The sequence below is a fragment of the Tupaia chinensis genome, unplaced genomic scaffold (assembly GCF_000334495.1).
Source record: "Tupaia chinensis unplaced genomic scaffold, TupChi_1.0 Scaffold000275_1, whole genome shotgun sequence".
Taxonomy (NCBI): Eukaryota; Metazoa; Chordata; class Mammalia; order Scandentia; family Tupaiidae; genus Tupaia; species Tupaia belangeri.
Window position 1 is genome coordinate 4,074,920 of NW_006159757.1, and position 20,048 is coordinate 4,094,967.

At 35.2% G+C, this 20,048-nt stretch overlaps 1 non-coding gene across 1 annotated transcript; it reads right to left on the minus strand.

Annotated features, from left to right (window-relative positions):
• Positions 1-3,465: 3,465 nt before the first annotated feature.
• LOC114008045 (U1 spliceosomal RNA) lies at positions 3,466-3,632 on the minus strand. The gene has a single exon (XR_003549614.1). It is a non-coding gene; the product is annotated as a U1 spliceosomal RNA (small nuclear RNA).
• Between the last annotated feature and the right edge of the window lie 16,416 nt (positions 3,633-20,048).

The following is a 20,048-nucleotide window of genomic DNA, read 5'->3' on the forward strand; positions in this document are numbered from 1 at the left end:
GTTTTTAAAAAAATCATATATGTAATATTTCCCATTATGATATTTGGACTAAGTGATTTCCAAAGGTCACAAAATATTACAATATGGCTTGTTCTGTTATTTTTCCATGTCTTTAATCTATCTGATATTACTTTTATTCATATACATTTGTGTGTATTAGAAACTTCATTAAATTTTTAATATTTTTCTCCCATTGGACAAAAAATGTCCTAAGTCAGTTATTAAATTGTTTATAATTGCTTTTTGATTTTTAATATTATCTTTATTTTTAAAATTGCACATTTTGGCCCAGCTCATAGCATGGTAGTTAGGGTAGTTGGATCCCACATGGTCTTTTGGCAAAATTTTAAAAATATATATTAGAACATTTTATAGGTTTGCTTATGGATTTTTCATTCTTTTTATCTCCCAATGTTTCTTGATTATTTAATGTTTTTATCCTCAACCTAAGCTTTGAATTAACTTATCAAAGTCCCATGAAAATCCTCATTTGGACATTGCAATATAGTTTGGGATATGATCATTTTAAATTATTCGTTAATTCGATCCCAACACTGATTACATTTTCCCTTTAATTGTATAATTTTACTGTTAGTTTGTCAAAATTTTAATAGAATGAGAAGTAGAAGAGCATGACCAGCACAGTGTTGTGATCTGTTCTATCTTGCTTTACTCTATACATCAGTTACTACTGACCATATCTTTAGGATCTCAAAAGCTTCCTTGTGTTCTCTTATGTCTCTGGCACTGTTTCTCAGTTTCTTTTCTTTTCAAGTATTTGCTTAATTTATTAAAACTCCTGCTCTAATATTTCTACTGAGAATAGGATTCTGTTATCTACTGGACTTAAGCATACCTCGAGTGTAACATTCCTGATATAGAAATTATAATCTTCTCAAGAGATACAACACCTTAACCCTGTTCCACCTCCTCTGTTCCTTAAATATCTTAGTGAAAGACACTTGGAAACTTTGTCTGAATCTCTTCTCACATATGGTTATAGTTCACCAACTTGTCATTGTCCTGAACATTGCTTTGCAAGCAAAGATATTTTCCCCTTATAGCCAAACATGAGCTATATAAAATGCACATTTGACCATGTAATTTCTGTCTTTAAAAAAAGAAATTTAGGGGCCAGCAGGTGGTGTAGTGGTTAAGTGCTTAACTCACACATAGCCAACGGCAGTTTGAGTCCTGGACCTAGTGGCTTGAAACTCATGCCAAGTGCTTGTGAAACATGTGTACTCAGAATCCTGAGAGGAGAATGGAGAAGGGATAGCAGCATGGCTATACCCATTAAGGAGTGATTTCTTGCTTTTTATCTCTCTGGTGAGCACACATGCCCTATAGCAAAAATATAAAAAAAAAATTTTTTTTGGTTCCAGTTGCTTACACTATGGTGTAATTTTCTTGATCTTTTACTACAGGGCCTATGTCATCTGATTTTTGTCTAATTCTCCAAAATTATTTGCTGCTCTATTCCTAGCTCCATCCCCAGTAATTTAGTTATGTAAGTATACTTGCAGATTCCCAGATACACAAATCTTCACATGTGTCTGCACCCTTTGTTGACCCCACTAGTTAGAATGCTTTTATTCTGTCTTATTCACAAGACTACTTTCTAGAGTACTCCATGACTTAGCTGTAAGTCTCTTATTAGTCTCACTTCTTAGTCTGAGTTGACTGTGTCTCTGTTGAGCACCCCATAGTTACTTCAGTATAGCACTTGCATACTCTAATTCCCAGATTGTTTCGTCCACCTCTAGATTGTGAGCTCCTTGAAAATAGACCTGGGCATCTAATGTCACCTTCTCAAGCACCTGTCCCAATTCCTGTTACATGGATACTATCTAGTAAGTTTCTAACAAATAGATGGATAAAATTCAGTGGAAATGATCAGTTTAGTAGGGTGTAAGTGAAATAAATAATTCAAGGAAACTACATGCTAGGAAAGTCATAAAGTCTTCTCAGAAAATAAAAGCTTGTACCATCAGTTTTAAGGGATGGCTCTGCCCTGCTTTCATCTCTGGAATGATGTCTCACATCATCAAAAGATTTTCTCAAACAATGAATACTATAGGAAATAATGGGAAAATATTATTTGACTAAAGAGACAGTAAAATCTGTACCCAGGATGCTGAAGGTGGAAAGTCAGGTTGCCCTCCATGTTTAAACTTTTGTGTGTTTTCACAAGTTATTTTGACCAATGTGGATGCAGAAGAGAGCATGCTTTTCTCATTGCTACTCTACCAAAATTCAGAAATAAGAGCCATAAACTCGGCTTTCTCTGTGTTTATTCTTTCAGAGAAAAAGATATCGACTAACTGAGATCCTGCTTAAGATATAAGATGAGCTTTTATTTTCAAACTGTTTTCCTCAACTCAGTGTGTCAACACAAAATATCAATTAGATACTCAAAATTTACTGGGCATAAAGAGTACATTAGACTTAATAGAATAAAATTAAAAAATAAAGTCAATTCAAAAATAAAGATAAATTTGTGTGTATAAAGTACAGAATACACATTTAGTGTTATAGTTCTTTTATACCTTTTTAACATTGTTTTTTGCCATAGGGTGTGCACACTTGCCAGAGCGAGAGAGAAACAGAGAGAGGGAACACCTTCCAGGGAGAATGGCTGCACAACAATCATTTTTCCTACATTCTCCTCTCAGAATTTTGGTTATACACACACACACTCACACACACACAGACACACACACACACGTATGTGCCAGGCATGATTTTGAAGCCTCTTTTGGGGTCTAAGACTAGAACTGTGGTTATCCACGTGGGAGTTCAGTGCCTTGACCACTATGCCACCTACTGGTTGCCTTTTGTACCATTTTTAAAATATAGCATTAGTTCGCCTTGTCGCATTAGCCATTTGCTCATTTATTAGTTAAACTACCTATTTGCAAAAGGAAGAGTATTCCAATCTACCTATTGTGGGAGGTTTCTGGAAATTACAGCCACTCCTGTCTATTATTTTCTTTACTGGTTCTTATCTGTACTTCTCTTACACAATTTCTATAATTGGTGACTTTAGAATAACCTTGACTTCCATTCAACAATATTGTGACAGTTCCATTCAAAAATATAAATTATATTCTCCTAGAAGTTTATGTGTGAGGTTGATTTTGTATTGTTTGCTTATTTTTTTTAATAAAGATGAGAATTTTTGTAAATCATGGGAATCCTGAAGACAGACCCATGAAGCCTTTGTTCCTAATGATTAAGACACTGAACCAAAAATATTCCAGCCAGAAGACTCACAGACTTTTTTTTTTTTTTTTGAGAGGTTTTTGCTGTAGGGCACTTGCCAGAAAGACAGAGAGAAACAGAGACAGAAAGCGAGAAACCACCCCGATCCCCCCCCAGGGGGGATGGCCATGCCGCAATCCCTTCTTTATTCTCTTCTCCAGATCTTTTTTTTCTTTCTTTCTTTTTTTTTTTTTTTTTAAACAGGGGAGAGCTTGAATGTAGTCCCCTGCTACCACAAATCATGTAGTCGAGTTTCCCACATTTGGGGAAATTGCAGGGGTCAGCACATCCGGAGTGCAATGGATAAGCCTCGCCCTGGGAAAACCACCTTAGTAGTTTTCAGGTTATCTCCCCTGCCAGGTAAGTATCTCCTTGCGAGATCTTGAGCACCCATGCCTGGCGTGAGTTTAAGCCACTGGGCCCAGGACTTGAGCTGTGGTTGATTACATGGGAGTCCATCAAGATAGCCATTACGCCAACTGCTGGTCCCGACTTACAGACTTATAAGTGGGGCCCTTGTAATTCTTTGTTCTTAGAACTCTGAGAAAGTGAGCTTGATGAAGAAAGGTGGAGGAACAGTGGAAAAGTTTGAGGCCTTATCTTACTTAGCTCAAGGAGTATGGTCAAATAATTATTGGAGTAAATTTAAGCAAAGCTGTGATATATTCTGCAAGAACTATTTTTCTGTCAGTTTCCATCCTCCTAATATTACTAGCTACTCAGTAATGGTGTGAAGGCTGATGGCTTATATAATCCTTCATTTTTGGAAGTTTTCCCTAAATACTGGTTAACTTATTTCACATATCTACATTTGATAGAAATAAGTGGTTTTTCATCTTCCACTTTAGTTTCCCCTATAACCTGCATCTGTACTAAATACCCATGACCAGATTTGCTACATGGATAAATAAGGCATCCTGATAGTATTTTTCAAAATAACAAGTGAAATTATTTAGAAGACAATTGCTTCTGCAGAAAAGAATGTCAGTTCCTCTGATACCCCAGGGGATTCACATCTCTGAAGAAATATGTAAATGTGAAACAGAAGTCCCCAAATCATATAAAGCAAGGGCCAGCAGGTGGCATGGTGCATGGTGTTTAAAGTGTTAGGCTACCACATGGACAACCACCTTTCAAGACCTGGACTAGAAGCTTGAAAATTAAGGTGGTTGCACGTACATGGATGGAGTGCCCAACATCCTAACAAGCACATGAGCCCTAAGGCAAAAACCTAAATACACACACACACATGCACATAATGCAACAAAACCAAAAAAAAAAAAAAAAAAGAAGATGGCTTTACCTGCAATGATACAAGCACAACAAAGCAAAGAGTATTGTCAAAGAAGAGAATGACAAAGAAATGTACTCTTTAGTGTCTTTACTTTGTGTGTGTGTGTGTGTGTGTGTGTGTGTGTGTGTGATGATTTGATACACTGGGCTTTTATGGAGAAAAAATAAAAATATGTTAAGAAAGGATAGGATAATGATAAAAACCAGAAAGCTAATGGTTGTAGCATTGGCTTCTAACACTCTTTTCCCTACCCTTCAAATTCCATTTAAAGAGAGATCCAGGAGATGTGTGACTCTGGCTCCAGGTAAACCTAATTAGGTTTGACTTCTTCTCAACACTGCCCTAATTTGGTAGAATTAGATAACAAAGCAAGCTTTGTACTGAGAGTCTATAACCAAGCTGAACTATTCAAATCAAAGGTGAAACAGACAAATCCCAAAAGAGATTGTTTTTCTTTTCATTGACAGGATGGGAAAGATTTATTGCAATGTTGAAATAAAATGTTGAAAATGTATTTCTTAGGAAGTCCACAGTGATATTTGCCAATCTGACTTTAATCTGCCCAAAGAATACAAAATTCCATACAGAATTTACTATTAATAGAACAAACAAAACTTATTTTTTAAGTTCTCCTTTATTTTAACCTTGTTTTCTAACACAATTTGGCTATTTGTCTCCAAGGATTGAGAAAATAAGTCAATGATTTTCTTTTACAGAAGTGTTGGAAAGGTCTTCAATAGTGTTTAACTTCCTAATATACCACTAATTAAAATGAACTCTTCGGGGATACTTTAGGAAAAAAAAAGATCTTAAATTATAGCAGTGCTACCACATATTAGGATTTGTTTATTTACTTGGGTCTTAAATCTTTGTGAAAATCACTCTTGGAAAATGTCAGTGTATTGATTATCTTCCAAAAATGATACCATCCACTTTTATTAGACCATGTCTAGGAGGCAATGAAAATTTATCTTATCTGTTGTGACATTCAGAACAACACCCTAGAAAACTAGGAGAAAAAAAAAAATCCAAGAGCTATTTAAAGTGATAGTATGTGACCTTAATAATCACTTACATCAGTTCCGTGACTGCACAAATATTTACTAGGTCTAAAATTTTGTTTTAGCTGGTAAAATTGAGATAAGATTAAGACTAGTTATTGTATGACATGCCTGTGCTACTTGGTATAGCACCTTTTAACCACTGGACAATCAATAAATATTAGCTTGTATTAGTTATAGAAAGTGCACATGGAATCAAAATAATTATAGTGAAAATAGTAATACTATTGAAAAAATCAAAGACTGTTAGTTATAAACAAGATATAAACGAAATGGCAGAATCATTAGATGGTGCTGGGCAAACAATGGAGGAAATACAGTAATAAAAAGGAATGAAGTGCATCCATTAATCATTAGAGAGTAGGATTAAAGTCAGCAAATCTTAAAGCTCAGCCCTCCCATTCATAACCTTATATTGATATACCTAAAGCTTGAAGCACAGAACAAGTACAACATTGCAGTTGACTACCTGGGAGTCCAGCGACATAGCCATTATGCTACTGCTGGTCCTGGTTACATGTTATTTATTTTTTCTTTTTTTTGGAGAGGTTTTTGCTATAGGGCACGTGTGCTCGCCAGACAGACAGAGAGAAACAGAGAGAAAGCGAGAGAGAGAAAGCCATTCTCCCCAGAAGGAATGGCCACGCCACAGTCCCTTCTCCTCCATTCTCCTCTTGGGATCTTGGGCATGCACGCACATGCACCTGGCATGAGTTTAAGCCACCGGGTCCGGCACTCGAACCGTGGTTGACTACGTGGGAGTCCAGCAACATAGCCATTACGCTAACTGCTGGTCGCAGTTACATGTTATTTTTAAAGGGCAGAAATTTGTAGTCAAAATTGTTTTTTTTTAATGTTTCTTCTCCATTTTGAGCAACAATGACCATATATACTGTGTTTCCTTCATCACAGTACATGTAGCAGTCAGAAATATCCTTCTTTCCCTTTTATAGGTCAGATTCTTCAGGAAATAGACTCCAAATTTGTAGAATTGTATACAGGTGACTTTTTGGAGAATTACAAGAAAAGGATGGACAGAGAAAAAACTTGAGTTAATATGAATTCACCACAGGGACTCATACAATGGCAATGGTGATACTTAAACTATATTTTTACTTCAAAGGTATCTTAAATTGAGGTGAGAGGATTGGCTACTCACTGGATGTGATTGCTTTCAGAGAAGGTACAGAATCTGAATGAAGAAGCTTCGTTTTGATCTGGACAGTTCCTGAAGAGTGAGATCAGGAGGAACAGTCTTGGCAGCTGATGAAAGGAAGACCTCAATCCTAAATACGAGTGGTCTCTTGGAGGCTCCCCACAGCATCTACTGTAGTTCACCTCCTATACCATTTGATTCTACTTGCTTTGTATTTCATCCCATCTGAAAATATCTCCCCCAGGATTATGGTGGGCAACTTGAAAAGAGAAATATTGGGACCAGTTTTGGTGTCATCGTTATGTTGCTGGACTTTCACATAGCCAACTGCAATTTGAGTCCAGGACCTGGCACTTGAAACTCATGCTGGATACTTACGTGTGCATGCCCCAAGTCCCAAGTGGAGAATGGAGAAGAAGAGTGTGTTGCATGGCCATCCTCCCTTGGGAGTTTTTTCTTGCTTTCTGTCTCTGTCTGTCTAGTGAGCACACATGTCCTATAGCAAAAATCTCTCAAAAAAAAAAAAAAAAAAAAAGAAAGAAAGTTTAGCTGGTTAAACCATGGCTCTCTCTACTTTGAGCTTATAACCAATACATGTCCTTTACTCATCTACCTATTTTAAATTCTCTTCACCCTTAGCTTCTACCTCTGTTGATCTATGTGTCTTGCCTGGTGGGATAGACTCTTGTCACCAAACTTTCTGAAGCTATGGCTTCTACATTGCTCCTCCTCTTATGATCATTATTAGACAAAGGAATATCAAGAAATATCCTCTGTGAATCACTTGGATTCCTGAATGATTCACTGTAATACTTGCTACCCATTGTCATAGACTGTCACACCCAAACACACACGGAGACACACAAAGACTTCAAAAGCTCATGGAAAAATAGAATTGAAATGTGAGTTTCTTTTGATGCAAAAAATATCAGAATATATTTTTATGTTATAGTATGTATTTGTCATGAGCTTTTATATTTATGTTTTATCTCCTCTAGGTTTGAGAAATATCAGCATTAAAGGATAGCTCTAAGTGATTGGTTCATGACTTTTCTGTTAGGCAAAATTCACTTCCAAATTTAAGAACAAAACAAATAATTGAATGTTATGGTTATGATGAATAGGAAACATGATCTATGTAAAATGTAGTAAAACGTAACATCTCAATGTACACTATCGTAATAATTTCTCTTAATGCTCCATGTAGTATTTTACCAATTTTAAATTTCAAGCCAGTCATGAATGTGCATTTTGGGCCTTGTGTGTTGTAATATAGTTGTTGTTTTTGTTTGTTTGTTTGTTTTTCTAATGAGGAATACTGCTTTGTATACTATATTTCTTCATGTAAATTACAAATAAGGATGCTCCAAAAATGATCCATTTGTAAATCAGTAATAGTTCAGTGATGATATTTTAAATAATATTTTGCAATTAGTTATATTTTTCTGAATATATTTTATCACAAGCTCAATTATATAAACATTATAACTGAAATGCCATATGTAAATTATACTATATTTAAAATTAGACCATCTTGTGAATTTTCTGAATTAAATTTTGCTGTGGTAATTCCAGTTTTAGGCTACCATAATAATAGCTTTTTAAGGCAAACACATTTTGAATTTCGAGTTTCACTGTCGTAAAAAAATAAACAAGCCTCCCAGCCTTACTTTCCTTTCTCCTTGCATTTCCCCAGTTTCTTCCTTGTACTTCTTCCCTCTCTTCCTTCCTTCAGTGTTAGAGTATGAGTTATGTGCCAGGACCTGTGGGAAGCTCTAGAGGAATAAAAATAAGATAAAGCACTCTTTTTTTGGAGAGGTTTTGCTGTATGGCATGTGTGCTCGCCAGAAAGAGAGACAGAAAGTGAAAAATCACCCCCAGGGGATGGTCACGCCACAATCCCTCCTCCTCCATTCTCCTCTCAGGATCTTGAGCATGCACCCACACACGCCTGGCGTGAGTTTAAGCCACCAGGTCTGGGACCCAAACTGCATTTGACTACATGGAAGTCCAGCGACATAGCCAGTATGCCATCTACTGCTCCCAGGAAATACAAATTTCTCATTATCACCAGAACTTAACCTACAGTGAGAGAATGGACAAAAGGTAAAAGATCTGTCTTCAAAAACAAATGAGCAATATCAAGCAGGTTAGACTGCAATGATTGTATTTGTGAGTTCAATCACACGCCATAAACATCCAGACTTTTTTTTTTTTTCTTAATAGGGATTTTTGCTATAGGACACATGTGCATGCCAGAGACAGACAAAAAGTGAGCAAACTGCATTTGACTACATGGAAGTCCAGCGACATAGCCAGTATGCCATCTACTGCTCCCAGGAAATACAAATTTCTCATTATCACCAGAACTTAACCTACAGTGAGAGAATGGACAAAAGGTAAAAGATCTGTCTTCAAAAACAAATGAGCAATATCAAGCAGGTTAGACTGCAATGATTGTATTTGTGAGTTCAATCACACGCCATAAACATCCAGACTTTTTTTTTTTTTCTTAATAGGGATTTTTGCTATAGGACACATGTGCATGCCAGAGACAGACAAAAAGTGAGAAATCATCTCCCTGTGGGGGATGATCACACCCCAATCCCTTCTCTTCCATTCTCTTGGGATTTTGCACGTGTACACACACACACACACACACACACACACACACATGTACACATGTGCATGCTGGGTGTGAATTTCAAGCAGTCGGGTCCTGGACTTGAACTTCGATTGGCCATGTGGAAGTCCAGTGACATAACCATTACGCTATCTGCTGGTCCCTACAGAATTGTTTTTTATAGGAATATTATTGGGGTGATGTATATGTGTGCCTGTGCACACATAATGTGAGTCAATAGAATTCTGATAATAGTTGTTAGGAAGAGCTGTAAAGTTGGGAGCTGTGATGGTTAATGTAGTAACTGGAGTGGACCACAGAGTACCCAGATTAAACATTGCTTTTGGATATGTCTGTGGAGATGTTTCTGGATGAAATTAGCATTTGAATTAGTGGACTGAATAAAGTAAAGGGCCCTTTTGTCTGTGAGGGCAACTTCTGGTCTATTAGAGCCTGAATAGAACAAAAGTTGAGGAAAGAAGAATTTGCTTATTACTTTTCTTCCTCTTTGAACTGGGCACATCTGGCCCTTGAGATAGTGTTTACATCATTCCTCTAGTTCTTATGTCTTTATGTTCAGACTGAATTATAACACTAGTTTTCCTAAAGCTCCAGTTTGTGGATTGGTAATCTTGGGATTTTTCAGCCTCCATAATCACATGAACTAATTTCTCATTATATAGCTTCTTTATCTATATTTATATTCTATTGGTTATGTTCCTCTAGAATCCTGAGAAACACAGGAAGTTATAAAAGGCTGGAGGCAAATATACCAGTTAGGAAGTTAATATAAAGTTATAGGTAAGAAATTGTAAAAGGCTGCAGCGGTTGTCTTTTATGAAGACTTAGAGAGAAACATGTTAGAATTTAGTGACTAACAGATGAAAGCAGGAAAAAGCTAGAGGTCTTCCATTCTAACTTGGACACTGAATACATAGTGCAGCCATTATTGAGTATACACAACTTAGAGAATGCACAAAAACACAATAGTATCTGTTGAATTTGCAATACATGTCAGAGAGTATACTTTACTAAATATGTTGATTTCTTTTTGTCACAGGAAGCTTATTTTGCCCTGCATATTTTTTCTCAGGTTTTTAGATATATGCCAGTTTAGTAACTCAGTCTTGTTTATGTTCCTTTGTGTGATTGTTTTCAATTTGAAAGAGTGATAAAAGGTGTTCAGCATGCTTTATGCAATACTCAGCACACTGCTTTATATGAATAGATCCACATACCTTTGTGTGAAAATTTTACTATGAGCCACCCTGAAGTTATCCATAAATGGACAGTGACAGATTTTTCAGCAAATTGTCACCTATTTTCCTTCTACTTTCTCACTATCATCAAGTATAGCACCTCTGACTTTAAAGTGTTTTACAAATGGTTACTCGCTTATCTTCACACCCTTCCTGTAAAATACAATTGTGATAAAAAAAAAAAAAACTGCTATATTTTGAGAGGCAGGTGAGGAGAAAGAAAAACACAGACAATTGCTTATCTCTTTAGTGAGGATCAGAGAGAAAAATTACAGCACAACTCTTCATTTCATTTTTAATTATTTCTGAATCTTGCTTTTCCACTTAATTTTAATGCCTTGCAATCATTCCTATAGTACAAAGGTCCCTAAATCTCATCAGCTTTATCAATTAAAAATAAATTAACCTTAATGATATTTTATGCCAGAAGAATAAGCACTTCTAAATGTTATAACCCAGAATTTCTTCCTATTGCACCTTGAACAAAGGAAAGGAAACTATACTTTTTCTGAAACCTCTGAGTAACATGTTAATAATTTTCTAGCATAAGTTTATAGAACAAGGTTTTAAGGAAAACTATAGTGTAAATAAGATTTTTTTGTAAAATATTTATTTAACTTTATTAATTATTATTATTACTATGTATTGATTTGCTGTAGGGCACGTGTAATCACCAGAGAGAGACAGCGAGAGAGAGAAGAAAAGTGAGAAAGTAAGTCACCAGTGTGGGACTCAAACTGCAGTTGACCATATGGGAGTCCAGACCTCCAAACACCACACTGCTTGTTGACCCCAAGATTTCTAAAATAATTTATTTCCAATTTATTTGTGACATGTACATAAATGTCATAAGTTTTTTTAGTTTCTCTCATTTATAAAAAGAAGGAACAGTTCTCTGTTGGACTCATCTATCTTTAGGTCCAAGACTGTGTCCTTATTCTAAGATCGCTCAAAATGTTCATTGACTTAGATACAATAGAGATTTCTCAATTCATGTACACCAGGGAAACACATGTTAATTAGGTAGAATTCGGAACTTTAGATTCTTAAAAAACTTTACTGTACTGGTGCACTATCATCATTAGTTTATAATAGACTTTCAAAACAGACATACCTTAAAGCATTAAACTGAGATATTTATTAAGGGATTACTTTTGCAACTAGAATGCAGCAGGAAAACTTCTGGAACTGAGTAACACAAAAGTACAAATTTCAGTCACAGGCAATAGTCCCTAGTACTGCCAAGTTTGGGCCCAGGCTGACCTGTATTCACTAGGCATGCTTACTGTCTCAAAGAAGCTGTTAATTGCAAATCCATTTCTGTCCCTTTTTAACTGTGTAGCTTTGAGTATCAATGAACCTATCTGATACTCTGCTCTTCCCTATATAAATATTGACTATTTGGGTCAGCAACTTTTCTGAAGAATATTATATATTGGGTCATCAGAAAAGTCATGATGCATTTTTGGCATAGAAAAATATGTCATGTCTTTTCCGATGACCCAATGTTTACCACAGCATCTCTAGCTCTATACTCAGAGTGCTTCTCACCCAGCGTCCTTCCCAGCAACTCTTGTCTCTGTGCGGATGTCATCACCCAGATTATGCATTATAAATCTGTTCAGAATAATGTCCCAGCAATCTATTCCTTACAGACTGTGTAAGACATGTAAATTTAAGTTTTTAGGTGTCATTTAATTATGAAGCATATTACATTAATGAAGATTATATTTACCTAATTAGATTATCACCAGAATTGACCAATTAGTGATATCTTATTAATTAGCATGATAATGCATTATTCTTTCTTGTGGTAGACTGTGGCTTACCCAAGGCTGAGGTTATGACTATGACACCTGCATGAATCTAAAGTTTTATATGAATCCAGAGAGTTTTATTTCATTTTCTTAACTGCGGATGTACATTATGGGGTTCGTACTCTCCTAACCATGACAAAATGAACACAGTTTATTATATATTTAGTAAGCAGTTTACCATCAGTGAAATATAATGTTTCAGCTGAAACAGAAAAACTAAGGGTATACAATTGTAGTGGATAGAAGATTGACTAAGAGAACTAGGTCTGACACCATGTCCTAAAAACCATCATGCCCAGGGCTCAGAAAGACCCAGAAGGAAAGAATATATAGATACAATATTACCATAAAAAAAAACCCAGGTACTGCTAGCAAGGCTGTTTCAGATTTATTTTCAGGCAATTTTATAAATAGAGACAAAATGTTAACTGAAGTATTTATTGTTCTATATTGCTAGGCTTGGCGGAGTGCACAAGACAAGAAAATACAACTGCAAGATGCTTCTTTAGAAAAATGAACACAGTTAGCCTTTAAAAAAAATCAATTAAAGCTTCTTTTTTTCAATTATGAAAACATTTAAAAAGACTATGTCTGTCTTTTTAATTTTAAAAATACAGCTTTTCATAAGCCAATACTAGTCATGTTATACTTGATTGCATTTTTGTAATAAATTTTATAGATGCTCTTTCACACAAAAAATGGAGAATTAGAGACCTAGTTAATTCTATGCAGTTAAGTTGTCCTTGATCTTTAGTAATCTTTAGTCTAGCAATCTACTTCATGGACTCACCACATAATTTCCCCATATATAATACTTGATAAGATGCCATATTTAAAACATTCCATTTCATCTTTTAGAGTAATCAGTTTTAGAAGTTGAATTAATTATAATAAATGACATTAATTACATTAACTGGTTTTCTCATACATTTCTGGGAAAAATGCAAAATGGTATAAGATACTGAAAACTGATTAGTTTCTTGAAAAGTTAAACATACACTTAGCAAAAGACTAAACCACCCACTGCTAGACATTTTTCTAAAGATAAGAAAACTGTGACCATGCAAAAACATCTGTATCTGAATGTTTAGAACAGCGTTTTTCATGATCACCCAAAACTGGAAGCAACCAAACAAATATTTACCTAATGAATGGGTAAACAAACTGTGATACGTGCATGGGATGGGGTAATAAAAAAGAACAAATTTTGGATTCATGTAGAAACATAATATTATATGCATATTTCTAAGTGAAAGAATCTGGCTACAAAGGTCTATATATTGTATGATTCAATTTATGTGACATTTTGGAAAGGCCAAAACTGTAGATGGGGAGACCTATAAGATACATCCATGAAATCCAAGAACTAGAGTGAACTGAAGAAGGGTGTGTTTAATACCAAAAGACAGCAAAGGAAATTTACCAAGCCCATCAGACTGTTCTGTATCACGACTGTGATGACAGATACACAACTCTGTGAATTTGTTGAAACCATTATATTTATGTATCAGAGTTATTTTATTGTATACAAATTGTAGGAAGATCAAGTGGAATGTAGAAAAAAACCTAAAATGAAATACAAGCTTTTCTAAATGAATTAACTGTATCATAAATGAATGTCAATACAGAGAAGGATATGTAGAAAAGAAAAATATCTATGTAACTTTGAAAAATCTTTTTTTTTTTGATTGGGTAATTTAAGGTTATACACAAAATCTCTGTAGGTGGCATGGCGGCTAAGGCACTGGACACTCCCACATGGCTGACCATGGTTCAAGTCCTAGACCTGGTGGCTTGCTTTCTTACTTTCTCTCTCTCTCTCTCTCTGTTTCTCTCTGGTCAAATTAAATTAATGAATAAATAACATTAAATAATTTAAAAAAAGAAATAGTTTCAGGAGTGTATGTAAGTAATTCTGAAACTGTGAGCATTTGGGTAGAACAACTAAGTAAATATATTGTAAAATTAGAACCAGAATTCTTGCTGTTGGAGGAAGATGCTATGTGAGGGTCTTCAAAAGTTCATAGGATATTTGTATTATAAAAATATAGACATGAATTTCAATTTTTTTCACAAAAATAAACTTGTGCTTTAATTCTTTTTTTCCACAATTATTTAAGCCCTCACATACATAATAAAATGCTAAATGTGCCAACACCATAGCCTAGAGGTAAGGAAGCTGGATCTCTTATGACCAACCATGATTTAAATCCCAGCCTAGAAGCAACTTAAAAAACATGCCAGGTGCATGTGTGTGCATGCTCCAATCTCAACAGGATGGAAAAATAGTGAAGGGATTGAGCATGTTCCCCATTTGAGGGTGCTCTCTCTCTCTCTCTCTTTCTCTCTCTCTCTCTCTTTCTGTCTGGTGAGTTCACGTTCCCTTTGGCAATTAAAAAAAAATAAAACACTGAAACACAAAAATGAAGCCTTGATGTTGGTTAGAATTGAAGGTATTAGAATTAGCTTATTTATTTTAATTGGTAGATAGATAAATATGTAGATAGATGATAGGATAAACATTTAAATGTGAAATGAAAATGAATGTGTATTCATATTCAGCATGTCTTAATATACACAGATATATTTTATTTTTTAATAATTATTTAATTTTACTTATTTATTCATTTATTTTAATTTTACTACACACACACACACACACACACACACACACACACACATACACTTACACACACACACACACACAGGGTAAGTGAGAAACCAAGCTACAAGATCCGAGACTTGGACATGTGGAACTTCACTGTCTCAATCACCATACCACATGCCAGCCCTCACAGATATATTTTCTCAGTTTCATCATCTAAGAGAATCTAGAGCTATGACACCCCAGAAGCAATGAGAGTATCATGTTCCCGGATCGTTGCTTCTATGTCTCATTTGCCAATAAAAGCAATTTTGAAGAAATGCTATATTCCAGAGGTGGAGCAGGAAATAGTATATGAGCCTTGAGCATTTTGTGGTTCTAGAAAGAAAGGATATGCTCAAAAATAAATAAATAAATACATACATATACACATACATACATACATACATACAAGAAAAATGTCAAAGAATGTCAAATAATGGGACCAGCAGTTAGTGTAATGGTTATGTCACTGGACTGCCATGTAGTCGACCGCAGTTCGTGTCCCGGACCCGGTTGCCTAAACTCACGCCGGGCCCATGTGTGTGCTTGCCCAAGATCCTGAGAGGAGAATGGAGGAGAAGGGATTGAGGCGTGACCATCCTCCCTGGAGGGTGATTTCTCGCTTTCTATCTCTCTGTCTCTCTCTGTCTTGTGAGCGCACGTGCCCTATAGCAAAAACCTCTAAAAAAAAAAAAAAGAATGTCAAATAATCATGAGTTCTCAATGTCCAAAATTAGGACATTTAGGACCACAAAATAATAATAATAATATTAGTAATGGGTTATAATCCATAAATAAAAGAAATATCTACTGTTCTGTATGAAAATAAATAAGTGAAAGATGAGAGAGCTCTTCCTTATGAAGAAGTCAGAATGCAGAAGAGAGGAATAAAAAATCATCTTTAGAATGGAAGATTAGTCATTATTCTTGTGAAGAGTCACCAATGGATGCAAAATTAGCAAGTAAAGATTAGAACAGAAATAGGATACGGGAACCAACAGATGGCATAATGGTTATGTTGCTAGACTCCCACTTAGTCGACTGCAGTACGAGTCCTGGATCCGGTGGCTTAAGCCTCATGCCGGGCACAGGTGCATAAGTTCCCAAGATTTGGAGACGAGAATGGAGGAGAAAGGATTGTGACATTGACATCCCCCCTGGGGGTGACTTCTCACTTTCTATCTCTCTGTCTCTGTCTCTCTGGCATGTACATGTGCCCTATAGCAAAACTCTCTCTCTCTCTAAATAAAAGAGAGAGAGAGAGAGAAAAGAAATGGGATACTTGCATAGCCTCAAATCATTATGAAGAGAAAGAAATAACATATTTTCAATATAGAAACTAAGCCAAAGTCATGTTAATCTAATCATCGAAGTTAAGCTTACCAGAAATAAAACATAGATGTCATGTCCATCTTGATAGGAAGCACTGAGAGGAGTATATCAATTCTGTGGTGTTCTTGTTAAAAATGAGCAGTCAGGAGCCAGCAGGTGGTGTAGTGGTTAAGGTGCCAGACTGTCATATGGCCTACTGTATTTTGAGTCCCAGAGCTGGCTGCTTGAAAATCACGCTGGGTGCATGTGTGTCCATACCCAAGATCTAAGGAGGAGAATGGAGGAGAAGGAACTGCGGCATGGACGTTACCCCCGAGGGGTGATTTTTCACTTTCCCTCTGTCTCTCTCTGTCTCTCTTGCAAGTACATGTACCCTATGACAAACATTCCCCGCCCCCCATAAAAAAGCATTCGGCTTGAGTAACAACTGATAAAACATACCAAAAATACCCAAATTAAAGGGCATGCCTCAAATTTGTTGGCCAGCACCCTTTAAAAGTGTTGAGGTCATATAAGAAAAATAAAAAACCATGGGGACACAACACATTGAAATGCTATGCTTGGTACTAGATTAGAAGATGAAACAACAACATTAACAATATTAGTGGAAGAACATGTGAAATCTGAGTAAAGTTAATGGTTTAGTTAATAGTATTGTACCATTTGGGGCCGGCAGGTGGCATGGTGAATAAAGGTGCTGGATTCCCACATGACTGACCACAGTTCAAGTCCTGGACCTGGCAGCTTGCTTTCTCACTTTCCCTTTGTCTCTCTTTCTGTACTCTCTGGTCCAATTAAAAACCAATAATAATAATAATAACAAATGGAATTACATAAATAAATATTTTTTTAAAATTATTGTACCAATTGACATATTAACATTACTGTTGTTAATTGTATTATGATATATAAAATTTAATGATTAGGGGTTACTAGGTGAATGAGTATATGAAAATCTCACTATATATGTTCAATTTTTGTGTAAATTTAAAATTATTCTAAAAATACCATTTAAAAATATAAGCATGCATGGTTATTGCATAATTTGGTGAGAAACCAGAACATTGTTCATTGTGCATGTACCAATATGATACATTTAATGAATTCATTTTATTCGAAGTTCAAAAGCAATTTTTAACAGATTTATTTCATTGTAAAAGTCATATTTTTCTGTGTTTTTCTATGTAAATATGCTCATAACTTTTCCAACAACCAAATAGTTCTCTATTGGATAGAAAACACTCCATTGAATTGTGGAATGGTATAAGACTATGGATTCTCATGCACAGATGATAGCTAATTCTTCTTTGCATCCTTAAAATCTTTCAGTGTTGATCATAGTAGATACCCATAACATGGGAAAGATGCAATGAATGGTCGTTAATGTTGTGGGCAATATGTGAAACTTTATTTGGCAGAAATCTGGCTCAGATTTCACACTGATAGATGTGTCTTTGGACACATTACTTAATCATTCTATGACTCAAGTTTCCTTATTTGTTAATTAGGGGAAGAAAATAATAGTACCTTCTTTTTAGAGTTATCATAAAAATTAAGTGACAGAAAATTCACTCAATACTTAGAACAGTATCTAGAAGACCCTATACAAATATTTATTGAATTTAAGATAGGATGAAAATTTAAAAAAATTAAAAACAATCTTAGAAACTCAATATTTATTTCGGATAGGTGACACACACGTGCGTGTGCACACACGGTCTTCAAAAAGTTCATGGAAAATACATATTATCAGAAACTATGTAAACATTTTAAATTATGTTTGCACTAAAATAAACCCATGCTAAGTTGTTATAATGTGTCTGATCAGGACCTTTTATAGTTTGAGGTACTAAGATATGCAAGACACCCATTTGAAAAGAGTCCCGATCAAATAACACGTTTGAAGTAAGAACAAACATCAAATTTATGGTCAAGCTTGAGTGAAAGAATGGTGAAATCTTTAATGTTTTACAAAAAATCTTATGGGAACAATGCCACAAAGAAATCAGCAATTTATAAGTAACTCATTTTAATAAAGGATGAGATAATTTTTAAAATAACACTGTAGTGGCAGATCCACTACTGTCTCCAGCACAAAAATGCTCCTGCTCATTCCTATTATCAAACAAGGGCAATTTTGTAAGAGTTCCTGAGAAATCATCAGGCAGCTATGTTGCAGTCCTGATTTGGCTCCTCTGACTTCTGTTTGTTTCCTAATCTTAAAACAAACAAACAAAACACAATGAACAAAAAACTTTTAAAGTATACCCACTTGTCTTTAGTTAATACTATTAAAAAGGACTTCATTAACATGCTTAAGTTGTCAAGGCCCTCACTTACTGAGAAATGGACTAAATGACTGGTATCATTACTTACAAAAGTGGGGGTAATAAAGCTTATGTTGAGAAATAGTTTGTATTTTTTACTTTTACTTTTAATTCTATTTTTTCACAAACTGTTTGAAGTCCCCTCATACAGGCATGATTTTAAACACTTTACCAAGCAATATACAAACAAGCACAAATTAACTGTGTTATAAAGAACAAGTACTTGAAATGCCGAGTGAAGGAGTGATCCTAGTCAAGTGGTGTTAATCAGAGAATGCTAAACATAAATCTTTTTTTTTCATAAATATTATGTATCTGATGAAACTATCCTCAAGGGTACTTCATCATTTTTAATAAAGACAAATTACATTTCTTTTTTGAATAGTTAACAAATTTCAGTACTAATAATAAGCACAAGCATCTGTTTCACTTAACAATATATTTGAAACAGCAGCTTTTGTATGTTCTATAACTTTGGAAGTTGTATACACCCATCATTATTGCAATTATCACCTGTTTTAGTTTAACCTCAATTCCTCATTTCTCTCCCAATATATATTTCTACATAATCTCTTAAGACCTCAGTTCTACAGATTTCAAATTAAAGTTTCTTGTGTTTTCCTTAAAATCAATCCTTTTCTCAACAGAATTTTTTGAATTATATAGAGGTTAATTTCAAAGTCATTTTAGAAACTTTTTCCACTTAACTCCTGTAGGTAAACAATAGTTTTACGTTCTACATTTGTTATATGATGAGAAAATACACTGAACACTGATTATTTTCAAATATGTGACAAAATGCTAGAGACACAACAGGGAAAGGAAAATTGTTCTTGTACATCAGGAAGTATAGGGCAGACAAAGACTTACCAAGCATGTAATCTTCCCCCACCCCCCACGTTTCCCATCTTATGTGCTGTTAGGCAGGACGATATTACTGGTCCTGACCCTTAAGCTGGAGACTGATAGGCTAGATGTCCATGTCATCTTGAACGAAGGCAGGGAAAAAAACCCTTATAAATTTCTTCAGTGATTTTAGATATTCCATGGTGACAGAAAATTATGTTTTTTATCAGAACCTGATATATATTTGCATTTTGGAGGCTTATGTGGGAAAACTCCCTTAGGAAAAAATGAAAGAGAATGAAGGAAGAAGGGTTGGGCAGATGGAGAATAAGGTTCGCTTATGACAAGCTTCAGATCTGGTGAGGAATCTTGGAGTTCAGTGGGATTTAAAGCTTATCTCTTGTTGAAACAAATGAGCTAAA